The 20,935-nt window shown below is 42.8% G+C and overlaps 1 protein-coding gene across 1 annotated transcript in view; it reads left to right on the top strand.

Moving 5' to 3' along the window:
* The window catches only part of LOC146831375 (chloride channel protein C-like), a 497,244-nt gene that overhangs the window by 378,426 nt on the left and 97,883 nt on the right, over positions 1-20,935 (top strand). The window lies entirely within an intron of this gene.

The raw sequence follows: 20,935 nt of genomic DNA, 5'->3' as shown, positions 1-20,935 counted from the left end.
GCAGTACCTTACTGGGGCAGAGGGACCAGGGGTCATGGCCCCTGGAACCGGCCGGGCGCGGACGGGCGCAGACGGGCTTGCTTAGGTGCGCCTTTGGCGCGCCAGCAGCGCACCCGCTGCGTGGCTGCTTCATCGGTCTTTTTATCCGTTAGGTTGGGTTTCAGCAACTAGAATGCTCACCCGAAAATGGCCGCCAAAGTGGGACCGACTATGCGCTAGGACCCCCCACGAGCATTGAACACAGCTCGGTAAACAGAACAAGAGGGTACGTGCGATCAGAAATGTGCAAAGCGATTAAAACAACAATATAAGCACGTTCAATTTTAAAAAACAACAAGCCAACAAGCAGTTATTAAAAGGTGGTGGACGCTGTATTAATTCAGGGCAGAATCAAGAGTTCTTCCGCTAGCAGGCTAAGCGGTATCAGGACCCGCTGCGCGGTCGCTTCATCGGTCTTTTTATCCCTTAGGTCGGGTTTCAGCGACTAGAACGCTGACCCGAAAATGGCTGCCAAAGCGGGACCGACTATGCGCTAGGAACCCCACGAGCATTGAACACAGCTCGGTAAACAGAACAAGAGGGTAAGTGCGATCAGAAATGTGCAAAGCGATTAAAACAATATATGCACGTTCAATTTTAAAAAACAACAAGCCAACTAGCAGTTATTAAAAGGTGGTGGACGCTGTATTAATTCAGGGCAGAATCAAGAGTTCTTCCACTAGCAGGCAAAGCGGTATGAGGACCCGCTGCGCTGCCGCTTCATCAGTCTTTTTATCCCTTAGGTCGGGTTTCAGCGACTAGAACGCTGACCCGAAAATGGCCGCCAAAGCGGACCGACTATGCGCTAGGACCCCCCATGAGCTAGGACCCCCCACGAGCATTGAACACAGCTCGGTAAACAGAATAAGAGGGTAAGTGCGATCAGAAATGTGCACAGCGATTAAAACAACAATATAAGCACGTTCAATTTTAAAAAACATCAAGCCAACTAGCAGTTATTAAAAGATGGTGGATGCTGTATTAATTCATGGCAGAATCAAGAGTTCTCCCGCTAGCGGGCTAAGCGATATCAGGACCCGCTGCGCGGTCGCTTCATCGGTCTATGTATGGATTTGTGATGTTGTGTGTAACCCCGCTTGCCCTTGTGCTAAAGGCATTCTCTGTCTAAGAGCTAAAAGAGGTGTCTCACTTTTTACGTTGTCCAAAATGATTGAAGAAACATGATCCTAGTTCCTGAATCATTGCATTCCTTAGACCAAGCCACATCTTATTTTGGGACTCTGGAAACACAGCTATAGGTGGGTTAGTCAGTGCAGACGGGCAATTATAAGCAAATAATGCTGAGCCAAGTAACGCACTTTTGCAGATGCATGGTCATAATTCCGTGTTTTTAGGGGTGGAGGATTGGAGGAGTATATACCACATCAAACCTTATTTTTTATTGGTCACTTACTCTTCGTGGTGTATATGATTAGTGGCTCAATAGCAAGTGGAGATGCTCCTTGAGAAGTGGGTGCAAGGGGTCCTGTGCCAATTGCCTGTAAGATTTACTGTCTCAGCTGTCTGTAAACAGCTGTCAGTTCCTTTAGGATGACCTGGGTGATCTGTGGAATTTGTTGGTTCAGTTGTAGATGAGGGGTGTATCATGAAAACAATACTCAGGTTGGCCCAGGTAACTTGAGTGGACCGCAAACCGCTGCGTTGCCATACTCTGCACTAGGGAGAAGGTCCATGGGCATTGAGTGTGTGTTCCCACACAACTCCCATAGTGTTTGACGCATTCCAAGATTTATCAGAACTGGCAAACCTGGGAATGTGCCAAAAAGGTACACCTTACCAGGAGAGGTATAACAAAGAGAAATGTCTTTATTTCTCCTTCTTACTTCCTTTTTCGGTTTTTGTACAGGAAGGTGCCCCTTCCTGCACAAAAACAATCCTGCATGCAACACATGCACCCTTGCATCATTATGCAAGGGTGCCTGTGTTGGCGCTGGGCAGCCAAAGCGGTGCCAGTGCAGGGAAAAAAGGCAGGAATGCACTGTATTCTTTTAAATACGGCACATTCCTGCCCTTTCCTTGTCACACAGTGCTGCACTGCGTGACAATTGTCGTAAATATGCCCCAAAGTACTTAGGGGCATATTATCAAGACTGGCGATTAAATTATCGCCGCTTTAAAAACGGCGATAATGGGCTTGATAATATGCTCTATGGAATTCCAATTGAAGCCCATGTTAAATGTGAAGGACGTCTAACATGGGCTTCAATTGGAATTCTATAGAGCATATTATCAAGCCCATTATCGCCGTTTTAGCGGCAGTTTTCTGCCGCTAAAGCGGCGATAATTTTATCGCCTGTCTTGATAATATGCCCCTTACATTTTCTATTCTACATGCCTTTAACTAACCTTTGCATATCCTGTTATAAAATGTACAACAGTCTTAAAATGTGTACCATCTGTGATTACACTTTTGATGTGCCTGTTATGTAACAAACAAGTGAAACAATTTGTCGGTAAGTAAAACTTGAAATTTGAAAAAGCCCAGCACCTTTGATCCACAGCTGGGGAAGCCCTGTAAGTTTCACAAGGCCTGAATAAAATGTTTTCTCAAAACTTGATGCGGTTTTCTCATGCCAACAAGTCTCAAAACTGGATTTATTTCCCGAATCTACATGGGAATAGCCAATGCAGGCTGAGAAATGAAATAAATCTGGGCTGTTTGCCGTGGGAAAGATAAATAATTAGGAACACGTTCTCATTATAAGACATAAACAAAAAAATAAATGTGTTTTAAAGTGAGATAATATTTATCTTATTACATTTTTTTTTTTAAATATTGAGCCAACATACTGTAAAGTGCTAGAAAGTCAAGGGGTCAAGAAGACCTGAAATCTGTATTTATCGCGGAGAGAAACCATGCCAGTTCTCGTCGTGCAAAGAGAAATTTGCCAAGAATGATTTTTGCGATGTATAACAGTTCAATGGTCCGTCCACTCCGTTGGCCCTACAACTTGGAATGCATCCCCTATGGTGTGTCTTACTTCCTCTGAAGCAGTGATGCACTACTCTAGACCCCTAATAGGATTCATCTGCACAGCTTTGATGTCAGCATCTTGGGGCAGCAGCAGAGTGAACCAAATTAAGTTGTCTGGTGCTATATAATTTATAAGGAGTTAAGCATGAGATTCTACTTTCTCAAGTACTGGTTAAGTATTAGAAAATAGGAAGGGAATATATGAAATTTGTCGAAACAATTTTCACTTCACCATAGAGTATGAAGTATTGGTACAGGGAAAGGACAGGAGTTGGTGATTAGCACTGGGGATTTTTTCTTCCTTCCACCAGGCAAAAGCAGCCTGTTGCTGTGTCCTTTCTATTCCCGTCCAGCCCCCTTAAATAAACTGTTGTCCGCACGCCCAGGGAGAGCAGGCCTCTGTAGCTGGACGGTCCCACTGTCCTGCTGTCTCGCTAGGATATCTCCCCATTTTCTTGGCAAATGAAGTAGTTAGAGTATAGGGGCAAGAGGGATAGAAAAAAAGAAAAAAGAACCAATAAGAAGATAGAGGTAAAACACAAATGAGGTATAAGAAATGGGAGAGAGATGAAATTAATAGGACAGTATAGGGAGGTGGCTTTTTATGTAGTGCACCAAAATGAGGCACACTATGTAGAATGTCCAGACGACCCTTATTGGTTTACAGTGCTTAAATTAATAATCCCAAATGCTCTCTTTGTGGTAGTGTGGATGAGCAGTTTAGGCTTAACAGAGGGTAGTGCTAAGCAGTTGTTGTACACACAGTCAATAAATGAGACACATACTCAAGAAGAAACTAGAGACCTATTTAGAAAAATAGCATACATTTTTATATGATTGTAGACACCATGATCATCGAATCAGGTAAGTACTTTAGATCAAATTTTACAGTAAAAGCAGTAGAAAATGACAGCTGTCAGATTTGAGACATGAGCCTCGAACGCAATAATGTTATCCTATGGGAGAACATTCACTGCATAAACACACTTACAGATGACTTACAGGACTGTCCTTCTGGACTTAAGGTAAGTAAGGGCCAAGGTCCAAGAAAGCACCAACAATTCAAGTTTACCTGCCCTGGGGTGTCCGGGTACAGAGATGCTTTAAAGGGGGTATCCTTGAATGCCTCATGCTAAAGTCAATAAGGAAAAGTACATGAAATAAAGATGCTACATAGGGGTCTGGGGGACCAGCCCGGCAGAAACCAAGGGGGGTGAGGCTTAGCTCTTGAGGGCATCAGGATCACAGCGACACCATTGGTTTATGTGAGCCCAGGCTGGGGAACTCTGGTTCAGAGCCGTTTTGTTCGGCGGGTCGGTGAGTTAGAGGTTCTTACGGTTCTTGGTGTACTTGCAGAAGAGGGAAAGAAATACAGCAGGGCTACTCTTGGTGTGGAGTTGGCCTCTCTTGAAGTTCCTCGACGTGCAGGTAAGTTTTGGTGGTGGTGTTCTGACTGAACACAAACAAGCCTTGGTGCATGCAACAGGGCTCCGGTATCTTCAGTTTGGGGCAGGGCGGCTCCTGGGCGTCATGGTGCTTCTAAACTTTTCAGAGTGATGGATAAGACCTCCTTGAGCATGAAGACCTTTTGCTGGGGTGCTGCTCCCTCGGTGGGCTCAGGGGTTGACAGAATGCTGTACTTGGCAGTTGCAGTCAGTGCCTGCTGGTGCAGGGGAGTAACTCCTCCACTTCAAGGGAGATGTTGCAACGTCATATAAATGCTGGGCAGACCTCTAAGGGTTTGGGGAGGCTATTACTCTTCTGGACGAGTTGGTGACTATCGGGAGAGCAGCTGTCAGGCATGGTTTTGCACCAAGGGTGATGCTGGTTCACAGTTATCACTTCTTCAGCTCATCTTTGTCCTTCTTATTCTTTCAGGCAGACGAATCTGAGTTCCTGGTGTCAGGGGGCCAACTGAATACTAAATTTAGGGGTGTTAAGGGGAGTGAAGGGTAGTAGCCAATGGGACTACACCCCCTATATGTCCACCTTCTGTGGGGAGTTGGCATAACACTGTCCCAGAGTTCCTAAATCCAAAAAAACAAGACAAGATGGTGGCACCCTTCTTTCATGAACCACATCAGGTAGCCCACCTTAGGGGTGTGAGTAGCCTGAAGATGCAACACACCTACTGCATAGCTAATTTCCCGCCTCTCCTGGTGCCAAATGTGCCTCGGGGCAGGGAATGGCATCTCCCAGGTCTGGGGGAAACCGGGGTCGCATATCAAAGGCAGCAGGGGCTCTGAAGACCCTGGCCTTGATATGCTAAAACCACTAACCATCCTACTGGAGGACGTGTGAACACCTTCCTCCGGAGCAGACATTGCTTCTGACCTCAGAGTGTGGGCTCTCACCTGCAGGGGGTCAGAAAATTGGCTGTGGTGGCAGGCTGGACAGTACCAGTCAGCCAGTACACTAAAGAATAGTAGGTTTTTAATGGGCTACCTGTAAGATGCCCTCTGGGTGCATGTCATAATAGATCTAGTGCTGGTAACAGTACAAATGTATTAAAACAAGGTGTTTGATACCAAACACAATACATTTCAGTAAAGCCATCATGTAGCTGGGGAACTCATAATGACCAATGCCCAGTACATATACTTAAGATGGCTTCCCTGCTCATTTGTACCATCCACTAATTGAACTAGACAGCACAAGGGCATAAGTGCTCATGCAGATATGCCCTCACATGTAATATAGTGCACCTTGTCTTAGGGCTACAAGGCCTGCTGTAGGGGTGACTTACATATATTACATGCATATACTTTGGCGTAGCACACAGTGAGTGTGCCATGTCGTGTTTTCACGCATGGTGTGCACCATGTCACGCAACCAGCAATGGCAGCCTGCATGCATTTTGTACGAGGGTCCCTAAGGGTGGCATAACACATGCTGCAGCCCTTAGGGACCCTCTTTAGTAAACATGCCCTAGGTACCAGGGGTACAATTTACTAAGGACTTACAGTGGTGCTACAGTGTGTGCCTATTGTAGTACAATTAGATAATGTTATCTTGTTTTTATGGAAAGAGCACTAGCACTAGGGCCTTGTGCACTGGGTCCTTGCTAACATCAGTCGAAAAACATCAGTACTAGTGGCAAAAAGTGGGGGGGACCATTACAAAAAGGGGCACTTCCTACAGACAGGGGAAGCACACATGGCCCCCCATGAGTTACTTTTCTTCTAGTAGATGTTGCTGTCTTTTGATGAAGCATGAGAGTCGTTGGTTAGACCCCACCATTTAGAGGGGGCTGAGGTCGTCACTCCTCACCTCCCTTTTGCAATCACTGCTTGGGCTCTTGTTCTCCTCTTCTTCTACTGAAAGCTTGCAAGTTGTGGTGACACCTTCACCATCCACTGATAGATTTTCAGTGATCGCAGGTTAGAATTCCTTGAAGTGTGACACATTCATAGTGACTAACTGATGTTGCAGAGACTATTGCTCACAATCATCATTCTCCACCAGGAACACTGATGAGAGTTCAAAAGTTCATATATGTCTACACTAGCACTGACAACATCACCTCACCTCACATCACGGTTCCGGATCAGAAAATTGCGCGAGCACGGGTGCACACCATCACCGATACATGCCTACTCTTCAGGCAACTACAGACGTACAGTGTCTGGACAAATGTCCTTTTAAACAGGTTCCGCTAGAAATTATGAGAAATGTATACTTGAACATACAGAAAAAGTATACATTGTGAGCCCTGAAGAAGTCCGATTGTGGACGAAACGCGTTGGCGGTTGCAAAATAAAGTTTATATGTGAATAAAAGATGAGATTCCGAACCAACAGAACATATCGACTCGTTTTTGAGCAAACAACTGTACTGTAGATGTACTTTATTGTGGATTGCTTGTATTCAATACTCACAAGTGTGCTGAGCTATCCTTTGTTTTCAGTAGTTTGACAGAAGTGGCATGTGGTGATGGTCTCGTCCAGTAGAGCATCTAACCCTGTGAACCAAACCCTCTCTTGAAGTAGTTTCTTGGTAGTTACTCTGCCACTGTAACTTTCATGTGCTAGGTCTACCACTTACCAATTACAAAACTGTATTGCAACATTGTGATTGGTCAGGGGAGCCTGGCTGTTTTTCCTGGCTTCCTGTTCCTCGAGTACTATGAGGAGAGCAGGAGCAAGGAGCAGGGACGCAGGACCCGGCGGCAAGTTAAGTGTATATATATTTTCTTCATTGCGCAGCCTGTGCCCCCCTCAGCCCCAGAAGCAAACTGCCGGCCCTCCACCCGCGAGACATGCCAGCCGCCACTGCTACACACGCAGATATCTATGCACACAGACAACACATGTACGGGCACCGGTCCACATAGTCAGCACATGTTCAATTGTTTGTTCACAAATACCCATGGACAGATGCACATATGAATCTATGTTTGGAAATGCAAAAGATACTTTCAATTGTTATGTTGTTGACAATTCCACTAATTTTTAGATCTTTCCTGACAGTCTCCTAAAGAGTGTTTGATTTGCAATGCACAATAAAATATGCTGCATCTTAGATGCACGCTAAATCTACACAGACTACATTATTTATCTCATAAATGCATTTCATGCAGATAACAATCATTTTTTTTATTTCACTGTAACATGTTTTTTAAATTTTTTATTCAAGACTAAAAATGCAATCTAGATCCTTTGGCCTTTCCAACACTTTTTGTGTTTTTCAGTAAAACAAACGCATGTTGGTATTTTTATAAACAGTAGACAACACTTTCCTTCTGATGGTTTAGAACTGATTTTGATTACTTGAATGATTTTTGTCATTTGTAAAGAACACGTTTGCAAAAATATGGCGTCTTGAGATTGATGTCCACATAAATACCATAGCCTAGTTTTGTACCAACTGGAAAGACAAGATCAACCACTTTGAGCAGCTAACCCAAGAGGGATGCTTCCAAAGACCAGCCATTCTAAGTAGCTTAAACAACAGGACTGACTCCAATGCTTTCCGGAAGGCAAGATGGCTTTGAATTTGCTGATATTGTAGTGACAATTATCCCAGAATTTTGGTGCAACACAAATAAGTGAGCATACTCCACAGAATTCCTGCTTAATGAGAGGAAGGTAATGGAATAGAATGTTCTGTGAGTGAGATCCTAGGGCCTGATTCACAAAAGTAATCTGAGACAAAATCCTAACTTTACGACTTTCGGTATTCACAAAAGGCATTTAGGAGTAGCAAAGTTAGGATTTTGTCTTAAGTTTGACTTAAGACAAATTTAAGACAGGATTTTGTCTTAAGTTTGTCTTAAGTCAAACTTAAGACAAAATCCTAACTTTACTACTCCTAAATGCCTTTTGTGAATACCGAAAGTCGCAAAGTTAGGATTTTGTCTCAGATTACTTTTGTGAATCGGGCCTCTAGATTTGAGAAAGGCTCCAACAAACATTTTCATTTGCCTGTCTTTGTATAGTGTTCATATCACACAGTGTATCTCATGACGTGCATTTTCTTGCAATGGGTGGGTTTTGAGACCACAAAGAAGTGCAGGCATCCAGAAAATGCAAATGGTCTGTGAAAGCAAAGGCCTGCCTTTAATGCTTTTCCTGAAGCCAGATGTTCCTTCTAATAGCGCCACCAAAAAAGCATCAACTGACACGTCATCATGTTAAGAAAGCTCAGCTGCAGTTTCGAAGCATGACATATGCATTCCTTTCTTAAGTCGTCATCCGCCATGCACGCAAGTTCACTTGGCATACGTGATTTCCTTGTTCTTATATCTCAAAATGGATTTGGTGTGAAAAATGCCGTGGGCCGCGTTTAGAAAACCAAGCCTAAAAACTTTCCCTCAACATTTTAAATTAGAGGATAGTCTTTCATGGCGGTGGAATTTAGCTTTGAATAAGTATAAATGCAAAAGACAGTCTTTAATCTCCTTCACCCAGTAAATACTACACTTTTATGCTAGTGTGGCACTGCCACATCCAAGACAACTTTATGAACCTCCATAGTTTTTGTACCCTGTATTTGAAATACAGACTTAGCCAAAAGCGTATTTTTCATTTTTAGGGTGGCAAAGCGCACATACAGGATAATGAAAGAATCCAGCAAGATGGTTAAGTCAGATTGGTCTGCAATATTCCAGCAGGGCCAACTCAGCTTTTCAGCCTTCCAGTTTTGATAGCTTGACTATGATTAAATTGAGTAACAGTAATATTTGTCACATATAGACATAGATATGCTATTTAAAAAGTAAATACAGTAGAAGCCAATGACGACCTTTGGAAGCACATAGATTATTCAAGCCATGACTATTATATGGGCATATATAGTCAAAAGGTAATCATTGCGTGTCCTTATCATTCTTACTCCATCTCGTTCTTCCACAGCAGAATTTAACACAACTTTGTAGTAATGCAGTCCACGCTTGTATGTTGAGGTTCAAGTAGGTTTATTCAGGTAAGTAAACAGGTAGCATACATCCTCATCAGCAGTTGTATAAGTGCTGTAGGGCAGCCCCACCAGGAGCCTGCTAGCTGCTCAGCCCCATCCACCAACTGTCATCACTTATCCAGTCACCCAAACATTCCACTCCTGGTCCATTCAACAACATTCCATACAGAGCACACACACACAGGCTGAGCAGCTAGGACAAGGTAACATAGGGCATGAATCATAACGCAAGAATACTTCAAACTTCCTGTGCCCTATATCCAGCCCTATCTACTGTTTCACCTGGACAGAAAAGGTCAGGATGAAACAACAGCTCTTAGTTGGTCGTAAAGATGCTTTCAAGCAATTTTCTCTCTTCAAACAAAACATATCACAAGAGATTGGTGTTGCGCTATCACTTTTGAAAACTAGTCAAGAAGTCAACACCTGAAGACCTGAGGGCGCTTTCACCTGATGCTGTGTATTGTATTGTTTATCATTGCATTTGAATGTATATAGCATGTACTACCCCCGAAGAGCCATTAAAGCAATTCACAGCAGTCCGGAACCAAAGATTAGTGTATAGTCTAGTTGTTTCTGGTCCATCTTGCTTATCGGGAATAGTCGTGGACTCGCCACAAAACCATTCGCTGCATTTACTCAATTTCTTTGAGATAGTTTAGATTAGTAGGAGTTAGGTGTGTTCATTAGTAGGGGCTATGCGAGTTTAAGCATATGGTTAGTGGTATGAATACACAGTCTAGACAATAGACTGCAGGAGGAAGGTTTCAAAGAAGGTAAAGTTATCCATAAAACGAAGATGTGGGCAGTTTGCAGAAATACAACAATGCAGATTAAGGCAGACGGACATTCGATTTAGAGTAGGCTATCCTGAGAGAGAGGATGCATGTAGGAGATAGAAGGCATGTGCCAGATCCCCCAATGCCAAAGACATATTGTTTGGTATCAGGGACAACACGTTTTCAAGTTGTTTTTGTCTCCTGGACAAGTAGGCCCAATCCCCTGGATCACAAACCCTTTGGCTTCCAGTTCACAGTACCAAAGTGAGGATCTGTGGAAGAGGATTGTCAACCACTAAAGTATGATTTGTATTCATGTGTGAAAGCTGCTTGAACTTATATAATATCTGTGTTCATTAACGCAAAACCTTTACTACTAGGGTGAGCACTGAAAGGGGATGACAATACTGATGGGTCCAGTATAAAAACATGTACACGTTTGCAAAACGTAGTAATTCGAGGCTACTTATAATTCTCTCAGAAGGTATCCTGATTACATGCATATACTTGCCTGAAAGCAAGATTGGTTTTAATTTGCTATCATAATAAAATGTCCGGATAGAAATGTGCAACTTAGAAAAAACATTTTGCTGAACTATTGTGCAATTTAAAAGTTCAAATTCTTTCATCTTTGGGAAAGGCAGCAATGTAACAAAGAGAAAAAAAACACAGGTAACAGATTAAGGGTCATATTTCACCCCATACCAATCCTGCCATGGCAGTGGCTGAGATACAAGCTCATGACTAGGTGTCCAAGCGAGCTGGGGCAGTGGGGCACGACAATGCTTTAGTCTTTGGCGAAGAATCTCAGCTGTGAATCTGCTCGCTTCACTGTGTAGTGCTAAGGTAATCTTTTTCATGCCCAGTATCTGCCAGAGCCTGTTATACCAATCGCTTACAGAGGGAATACGTGCTTTACACACTACAGACCAAGGATTCATTGGTTTGCATCCAACAGTAAAGCGTTCGACAAGTGTTTTTGTCTCCCCTGTTTATACCCCTTCACAGTTAGAATTTAGCCTATGATAATGCTGATTGGGGTTTGAGGTACATTAATGTTGGTTATCTCTTTAATATCTTGCAATACTTTCTCCCAGAATGTAGTCATTTCCGGACAATCCCACATAAAGGGCATATTTACAAGCCCCGTTCGCTGCCAGAGTGCCACTTTTTTTGACGCTCTTGTGGTGTAGTGCCATTTTCCATATTCACAACGTGTCCTCTGTGGCAAAGGGGCATGCAAAGGATGTTGCAGTGGGCTTTCCTCCGCAACACCCATTGCTTTTTGACGCTGCCCCAGATTTACAAGTCTGAGGCGGCGCCAAAAACAAATGTGAGAGAATACTTGGTCTTAGCATGGTGATACGAGGAGAAATTCTGCTCTTTCTATGTGTGCTGCTTTCTGCAGCACGCATAGAACAAATCGCCATTATTGATGTTTTATGTGCAGGATGGTATGCCTTTCTGCACATAAACAATCGCCCCTGCACCGCAGGCACCCTTGCAACATGGCAGCAGGGTGCCAGCGCTGGCGCTAAGCAGCATTATTTGCAAGAACGCTAGGGGAAACACAGGGTTGTGCCGTATTCTTGTGAATACAGTGGACCATGCATTAAAAAAATGTTGGAGCGTGGCATTACCAAATTTGGCATAGCACCGCAATGCTAAATGTTATGTAAATATGCCTCTAAGTGCGCCAGCTGCCCACTTTGATTAGATCCCCTCCAAAATCGGTCATTTGTCTTCATATTAGTTAAATGAAGCCTGTGTTGGGTAAGGTGCCAATGGCGGAGAACGCTTTCCTTCCCCGCTCAAGTATGAGTCTTTTACACACATCTATTTGTACAATAATATATCAAATAACTTGTCTGAGTTCTCTGTTCCACCCAATTTGGGATGCGTGTTTTGAGCTATTGAGGTCCGTTGTTAAAAGCCTGTATAGTCATGAAATGATGTGGGTGTTACTTTCGTTAAAAGCTTTTCAAAGTCTACTATAGGGCCTGTAGCTGCTGTTCTTTAGTCTCCTATTGTAAGACCCTTCACCTTTATTTTCCCCAAGGCATAATCTTTCTTCAATTGCTCAAAGGACTTTACTTCAGTATGACTGAACTTTTTCCTTATTTTGATGAATGTTGCTTCCCTCCAACTCTTAAAAGCCTCCCTGTGCATACCTGGTTTAAAGTCTAGGTTCTCATACAGCAGTCTAAAGGGGCCCAGGAGTTGCGTAAGTTAAAACCTTTCCCAATAAAATCCCATAGCTTTAGTTTGGCCTTTGTTGTGGGGGAGGGACTAGGTTAACAGATCTGGGACTTGTTTTGCCATGGGATTTCCAAAGGAAAGGGCCTTTTCGTAACTGGCTCCTATGTTTTGCAACAGTCTTCCCCAATACCTTCGTACGGAAATGCCCCTTCTCCAATTCAGAAAGCTGATGAAAACGTATCTTTTCTAGTGTCGAGATAGTCTTCTGTTGCAAGCGCAGAGATACCCCTTGGGGTGATTCAGCGCTATATAAAATCATAAAATTAAAAAAATAAAAGCCTCCTGCCAAATGGTGATACAAGACAGCACCACTGGTGCTCTGATTCTGATCCGGAGAATTCTGATAGAATACTCAAGTGGGTTGCCTGGCAAAAAACCTGTAAGTGTGCATCCCCACCCTTCCACCTGTTATTGGTCAGAATGCGTATCTCAGAACAATTCTGGATTTTCCTTACATCTATTAATGAACTCCAGACATGCCTGTTGTAGCTGTCTTATGATTTAAGGATCAACCTTCAAGGCGATGGCTTGGAACATATATAGCACCCTCAGCAGTATGTTCATCTTAATGGATGATATGTGTCCTTTCAATGAGAACATGGTTTTTAAAGCCCGTACCGGCTCCTCCCCGGTTTTTGTGAAGTCCTTGGTTACCCCTTACTGTCCTTCCCGTACTTTGAGGTCCTCTAATCTCCAGCTTCTGGTTATTCCTCGCTTCAGACTCTCTAGACTAGGCGGTCGCAGCTTTATCCACTTGGCACCTAAGCTGTGGAATTCCCTTCCACTCTCCCTCAAGACTGAGCCTTCTCTTCTGTCTTTTAGGAAATCTCTGAAAACCCTTCTTTTTTCACAACCCCGCTAAGTCTCCTCTGCACAACCTTAGTAGTCTATCAGCGCCAGGAAACTCATGGTGTCATCGCGCTTAATAAATTCCCCTTAACATTAACATTAACATTAACAAGCCTCTGTGCCACCTTTTTAAATCCCTCCTAAATCCCCTCAGCATTGTCAGGAAGTTAGCAACATGAACTGCCTGTAGTGTGGGCCTCAGGTCTATCCCCAGGTATTTTATAGTCTCATTTACTATTTGAAAGGGGGAATGCTCTTTCAGCCATGGCAGAGCTTTAGTTGCAATATTGAGGCCTGTCGCCTCAGACTTGGACATATTTTCGGGCTGGCCAGTAAGATCAGGATATTGTTGGTGAAAAGAGACAGATACAACTCGTCTTTACCCAGTTTGACCCCTCAGATATTAGGTGGAGTGAATCCACTGAGAAATGGGCTGTAGATAAAGGGCAAAGAACAAGGGCACAGTGCCCCCCCCAACTGTCTCCTCCCCCGCTCTATTTGCACAGCATGTGAATTAATTCCGTTGACATTAATCTTTGCCGTGGTTTAGTATATCCTGCTAGAGCCATTTTAACGTAATGGTCTGCTATTCTTATTTCTCTTAGTACTTCCTTCAGAAAATGTTATTCTACTCTATTGAATATCTTTTTGGCATTGAGAGGCAGTTGTAACATGGCATCCTAACATTTATTTGTTATATCAATGTGATGTAGAACTTTATTTTGTTATTCCCCACCTTTCTCTTGGAAATAAATCTTACTTGGTCAGGGTGAACCATGCCTTGATTCACATACTGCAACCGGTTTGCTATTATTTCTGTATCATTTTTTGAAACAATATTCAATAAAGAGATGGGTCTATATGAGCCACATTGTTCTGGTTGCTTCCCTCTTTTGAGAATAACCAACACTGTTGCCTCATTTATGTTGGCTTTACTGGCCCTCTAGAAGCTCTATGTAAGACATTGGGTTATTATTTGTGGGGGATAGTATTATTCACAATCCTTGTCAGGGTGAACCACTAAAGTCACTAAATATACCTGAGCTAAACCCCCTGGTAGCTATGGCACAACTCAGGCAGGGTTAACTTAAGGACAGTGTAAAGTATTTATTCAGTACTAAAACAGTAATAAAGTCAAAACTCAAAACAATAAAAATACGCTAAGGAATTGAAACAATAGAGTAACATGTAATTAAAAAATGACACGAAAATAACAAGCATCCTATAAAGTGAATCGGAGATATGAATATTTAAACTTTTAGGTAGAAATACCACCAAGAAGTAGTGCCAATTATGGTCAATAGTCGTGGTAGAACATAGAACATAGAACAGGACCTAGGAACAATTTGACACGTCACGTGATAGAGCGCAGGCCAGATACACTAATCAAGTTTGTGCTGGTCAAAGATTTTACCTTCTGACTTTTGCCGTTTAAGCCCCGATCAACCACAGGTGTACTCTTCTAACGTCCCCAGGACCAAAGGTTAGATACTTAGAGACCCATAGGGTGTCAGGCAGAGGCCAAAAAGAGGGTCCATCCTAGGTCCTGTTACCGCTGGTCTGTTGGGCAGTTGCAGAAAAAAGGCTCTTGTAGTTTCTCGTGTCTCTGTAGCTTTAACAGGAGGTCAGCCTTATGACCCTCAGAGTCCAATTCTTTGTCGTGGGTAAAAGAGTCACATCAGGTCTTGTCTTCTAGGGTCTTTTTAGGTCTCAGACAGCAGGGCCAGTGCCCTTCTGATCTTCCTCCTGTCAACGAGGGTTCCGAAGTGAGGGCCTGGAAGTGTCACATTTATGCCTTGAATGAGCTAGCGTGTGGTAATGAACCCTGGGGATGCCCTAACCGATGGGGTAAAGGTTTCTGGGGCTATGCCTATCCACCTTGAGCACCTTTAAGATGGCCAAAATCTTTGGCCACAGAAAACTTGGGCTCTGAGGGCTGGGTGCGTGTGTAGGGAGTATGCTAAGTAACCCTATTATCCTCCCATATCAGACCCCAAAATCTAGCTTGATGCAGTCTCTGTACCCACAACAACCTCAGAGACAGAAGTCTGTCTTAACAAAGCCGAGCTTTCAGCAACCAGACAGTGGACACACACCGAGTGTTTTGGCAATCTGTTTACCTTCTTTGAAGTGCACCCCAAATGTTATATGTAAACCAAACAGACCTGTTAAACAGGCTGTGACACTGTAATGTCAAAGAGAGTCCCACTGTTATTGGGGCCTGGCTGGCTGGTAGGACAGATGAGCCCTGTCCAGGTGTCAGCTAACATTTGCCTGTGATAGGGGAGGACTATTTGAAGTGCGCCCTAAGTGTGATATGAAAAACCTGAGCGGATCGGTCAGGCAGGATGTGAAATTCAAGTAGGACGTAACACTTTAATGTTAAAGAGGATCCTCCCCTGCATAGTCTATCAAGTTCTGATGATTCATCTCTGCTCATTCAGCTCAGTCTATTGTTTGCTCCTGGTAGCAGTTCACACTTCACCACAGGGGATCCATATGCTGCCAGGAGACAGTTGGAAGGGACTGAAAGGCCTTAGAAGCTTTAGGCAGGCAAAAGGTACATTTTCTAAAGTATATTTTCTTGAATAGTTAGACAAAATTCAAGTTTACCATTAAATTGTATTTTGTTTAACTATTAAAAATAGTCCTAGAAATATTTCTCTCTCTGTTTCCTAGGCAGAAATAAAAAATGTTAAACTAATATTGTAACCCAATGCTTTCCTAAGGAACAGCAACCACTTCTACAGAGAAAATAGCCTTTTGGATTTTTTTTTTTAAATGTAAGGACTGTAAGGGTATGCTTGACATTAAAGTTTTACATGTCCTGCTCCTAAATACCAGGCACCCTGCCTTGATGGGCAGTAAGGAAGTGGCTTATCAATATTTAAAAGGAGGGTTTAGGCCTGTCTGAACGGTTTATTTTGACAGGTCGACTTAGCAGTTATAACATGCACCACTGTGCTGCACATGGTAGACCTACAGTCATGTTTGTCCTGTCACTGCACTGGGTGGCACAATATGTGTTACAGCCCACTGGTGATATTTAACTTATAGGCCTTGGGTGTACCTTGGTACCTTATAATAGGGACTTTTAAGTAAGTTAAATATGCCAACTGGGAGTATACCAATTTTGCCATGTTGAAAGGAGGAGAACGATCACTTTACCATTGGTTTGCAGGGGTAAAGACCACAGAGTTCTATATCTAGCAAAAATAGAGTTCAGCAAAAAGGACAAGCAATTTGGGGCGACAGTGCAGAAATGGCAAATTTCAAACACTATATCATTAAAAACATTAGTGCCATCAGAGTGGGCTAGAGGCTCCTGCAAAAGGCCGAGTTAAACCTATCAGATCCTAAAGCCTTGGAGAGTAGAAAGGCCTTTGAAGGCCAAGATAATTTCTTTATCCTCTAAAGGGGCCTCCAGGGTGGTCACTTGATCCTGGGTTAGTTTGCTGACATTGGAGCACTACAAGAGCTATCTAATGAATGTGTCATTGGTCGGTTCAACTGAGTAAATCGCCTGGTAGAATTGTGCATAAGTCTCATGTATAGCATGTTTGTTTATTATGTTCGTCCATTTGGAGTGTTCTATCTTGGGTCTTGATAGCCAGAATATGGGATTGAATACGTTACCATCTTATTTTGGCCTTATTACAGCCTTCATAGAATTTTTGTTAGGTTTGTGCTAGATAGTTTTAAGCTTTGTTAAGTTTGAGAAATTTAAGTTGCCCCACACCTGGACTATCTGATGCCATATTTTTGGGGAGAGGGTTTTCTTACGGGCCTTTTCCAACTTTCCTAGCTAACCCTGAAGGTCTTGCAAGACCACCATGCGAGTCTTAGCTATCCTCACACTTTCTGCTATACAAGTCGCTCAGATTACAGCTTTCAGTGAGTCCCATAGTATCTCTGCACTCCAGTTCACAGTGTCATTGTGAGATATAAATTATTTGATCTAGGAGCGCAAGGTATTCCTGGCTACCCTATCTCTACGTAGATGTTCAATGAACCGCTATCGCGCTCTACCACCTTGACCAGATCAATCCCAGGAAAATGCAAGTGTAAGCACGGCATGGTCAGAAAGTGTTATCACCCCAATTCCAGTTTCCGGAGCCATGGGTGTAGGTGACAGTCAAAAATATAAAATGTATTCTGGCATAGGACTTGTTGGATGTCGAGTTGTGTGAGTAATCCCTTTCAACTTTATAAAGATAATGCAAGATGTTCACCAAACACTGTTTGTTCAGCTAGGAACCTCCAGCTGCTGACTGGGCAGCGGTACCTCCCTCTTTGTTGTCTGAGCATTCGTGTCTCATCTAGGACCATTTCCTGTCCCTTGCCATTAGCTAGGGGCCTGAGGTTAGTCTTGGAGTGTGTGGCAAAAAAATGCTTCTTGACCCTGGTTTGGACCGTATATTGGTTCCCAAAAAATATTCTGACCGCTCAGCTTGCCATTTACCAAGAGCTATCTCCCTTCCCTATCTTTGAAGACATTGTTGGCCATGAAACCTATATGATATGATGCCCTATTATAATTGATACACCCTTCGATTTATTATTGGCAGATGAATAATGTTGTTGGGGGGAGCGTGATCGCATCCGCCAGGTGTTTCTCTTAAAGAGGTTATTTCTTTTATGAAATTAATGTCCCAGTGTAGATTTCTAAGTGCATGCAGGACTCCTATTTTCCTATTATCTTAACTGTAGTATTGAAATAGTGAACGACATCCGTGTTATTCATCTACCCATAGTTTAAAACTTACAGTTATAAGGTGGTGGTCTGAAAGAGCCCTCATATTCAGTCATATCTGTGGATGTGTTTAAAGGGTTTTGATAAGCAAATGGCTAATACTACCACCATCATCACATATATCACCCTTCTGGCCGTCCAATAAGTAACATACATAACTTCAGAACATTAAGAACCATCTAGTGGGTGGTTCAGCCAGCACCCTGTTTCAGGCCAAAACTACCAGTTTCCTCCTTGCAGACAGCGCAGAGCCCTCCTACCCTATTACTCATCTCTATAAGAGCATCTCATACAAGGATATGTGTACCTTCCCACCGCGCTGCGTAGCCTGTCTCCCCTGACCCACATCATCTTTACATGGTTTTCCCGGCCAGTCGACAGCACAGCTAGTAGTTCAACAGCCTGGAGCATCATTAGGTGCAATGCCCAGGATCTTCTGTGGCTCTTTCTGCAATCTAGTCTGTATGGATTGACTCTGCCATTTGAAAAACTTTCTGAAGGCATTATGCTACTTGTTGGGGGTCTCATGTCCCTGCAGGAACTATGCGCAAATCAAAGGTTTCTTCCCTTGAGTAGCATTACTCCTGCTAAATCTTTGTAGCAGTGAAACTGATGGCCATCAAATATACAATGATCTTGAATCCTTGCTGTTGCCATAATTTGTTCTTTCAACTGGATGGTGGATTTGTGTAATGATATTCAAGGGGTAATTCCCTCGATTTGAATAATTTGATGCAATGTGAATTTTGTCCAACGTGATCCGGACTTCAATGTCTGGTAGTAGGAAAAGCAACAAGTTGAGTGTGAAGCTTTTGATATCTGTTCCTTTGGTGCAGCTTTGAATCCCCTGTTTGCACAGGTTATTCCGTCTAGACATATTTTCAATGTCTTCAGATTTTGTTTTGTAGGAGGATAGTCTGCTCGCGAAGTGCCAATACTTCACCCTTTTCACCTTTTATGGACTGTATTTCTTCCTCTCAACCATCATTCTGTTGTGGAACTTTAGATACTGTTTCTTTGAGGTATCTTTTAGTAAATGTCTGAATTATCTCCTTGTTTTAGATATCAGCAGGATGACAATGTGATCTTTTCCATGTCTATAGATAGGTACGTGTGCCTTCATGGTATGTAGATGCAGTGGTGTTGTGAACCACCCCCACCCTTGCTTTAGAAGCTCAAGCGGGGGTTAAGTTGAAATTATAAACACTGATTAGTTATTTATGCGTTTGTTCTGTCTGCAGCTGAAAAAAACACAAATTAATGAAAATCATAATAGAGATGAAGGATGTAACCAGAAAAGGAGCACAGAAGGTGAAATGATGGGAAAAAGACACAGTAAAGGCATGAAGGAATAGTAAATGGATGGACATAGGGAATAAAGAAACTGTGACAAGAAGGAAGGATACAAAAAATTAAAAGAATGATAGGAGGGTAAAACAACATTTGCATGGTTGGGTAAACGAATGGATGGATGGATGGTGAAATGATGGATGGATAAAAAAATGATGGATGGGTACAAGGATGGATGAATGGTTGAAAGGAAAGTGAGAGTGGAAGGATGGAATTAGATGAAAGACCAACGATGAACGGGAGGAAAGATAGAATGGTAACGGAAGGATGAATGGAATCACAAGAAAAATATGGATGAAGCGTGGAAAGATGGACAGATGGATGGATAAAAGACTAAAGCACGGTGAGATAGATGGCTGAAAGGTGGGACCTATTCTAGAGTGGGTTGGGCTTACTCTCTTCACTACCCTGATGTCATATGAGGTATGTATCAAAATGGGGATGGCCATTTTAATTTTCTATTTACTCCCTTAATAGATGCATATTTAAGAATCATAAATGTATACTTAGCTGCACAAACTTACCTTCACAATATTGTGTTAGTTGATTTTATGTCTTCTGTATTTTGATGGGCCAATATAGCATCTCCAAAATCCTTCTGGTGTGTTAGCTATTTAAGGCCTTGATTCCAATCTCAAGCTGGTTCTTAGAGCTCCCTTGGCTGTGAACATGACTTTGCACTTGGCTGCATTACACTTTGGCTTCCTTCATAAATCATGCCTTGTGGGGCATGACTTAATTGTTGATAATCTTCTTGTAGACTTTCAGATGACTTGAAAGTCGTCATACTTTTTACACCAGCACCCCTGTGATGTCACTGGTCCTTGTGGCATCCTACCTTCTTGCTTGTTTTATTCAGAATTATCTCCATTTACTAACACCATCTGTCTCCCTGTCAGTTGACAATTCAGTCTCAGACTTTCCAACCCTCTCACCGTGTGTCACGCAATATTGGCTTCCTTTATATGGTCTCCCAGTGAGGAGTCAATATCACACATTGTAGCACAAAGTGATCTGGTCTTATTTCATTCAGATAAATATTGCTTATTTTTCTAAACTGGTGGTGTGGTGTCCTTTTGTAGTGTTTTCACTGTATTACTGTGTGTGGATGTACAAACGCTTTACACATTGCCTCTGAGAAAAGACTGACTGCTCGTGCTAAGCTACCAAGGGGGAGAGCAGGTGTTATCTTAGCTGTGTGACCCACTTGCCCTGACTAGAATAAGGGTCCCTACTTGGATAGGGTGCGAACTACAGCAAACTAGAGACCCCCCCATTTCTAACAGCAGGTCTGCAGTCTACCTGTCTAGGTCCTATCCCAAGACGGTAGGCTTGTGTCCTCTTTGCTGTGGAATGTCAATGAAAGTTAGTTTGCTTTCTAAGTAGATAGAACAGATCCTCTAAGTAGATAGAACAGATCCATCAATTTGGCTAGATTATATTCCTGATTAAAGAAGTAACTTCAATTTCTGTAACAAGAATTCTCCCTTTTCT

Source organism: Triturus cristatus, chromosome 5_1, assembly GCF_964204655.1.
Source record: "Triturus cristatus chromosome 5_1, aTriCri1.1, whole genome shotgun sequence".
NCBI classification, from domain to species: Eukaryota; Metazoa; Chordata; class Amphibia; order Caudata; family Salamandridae; genus Triturus; species Triturus cristatus.
The sequence above is the reverse complement of the archived record's forward strand: the minus strand, read 5'-3'. Positions and strand labels throughout refer to the sequence as shown.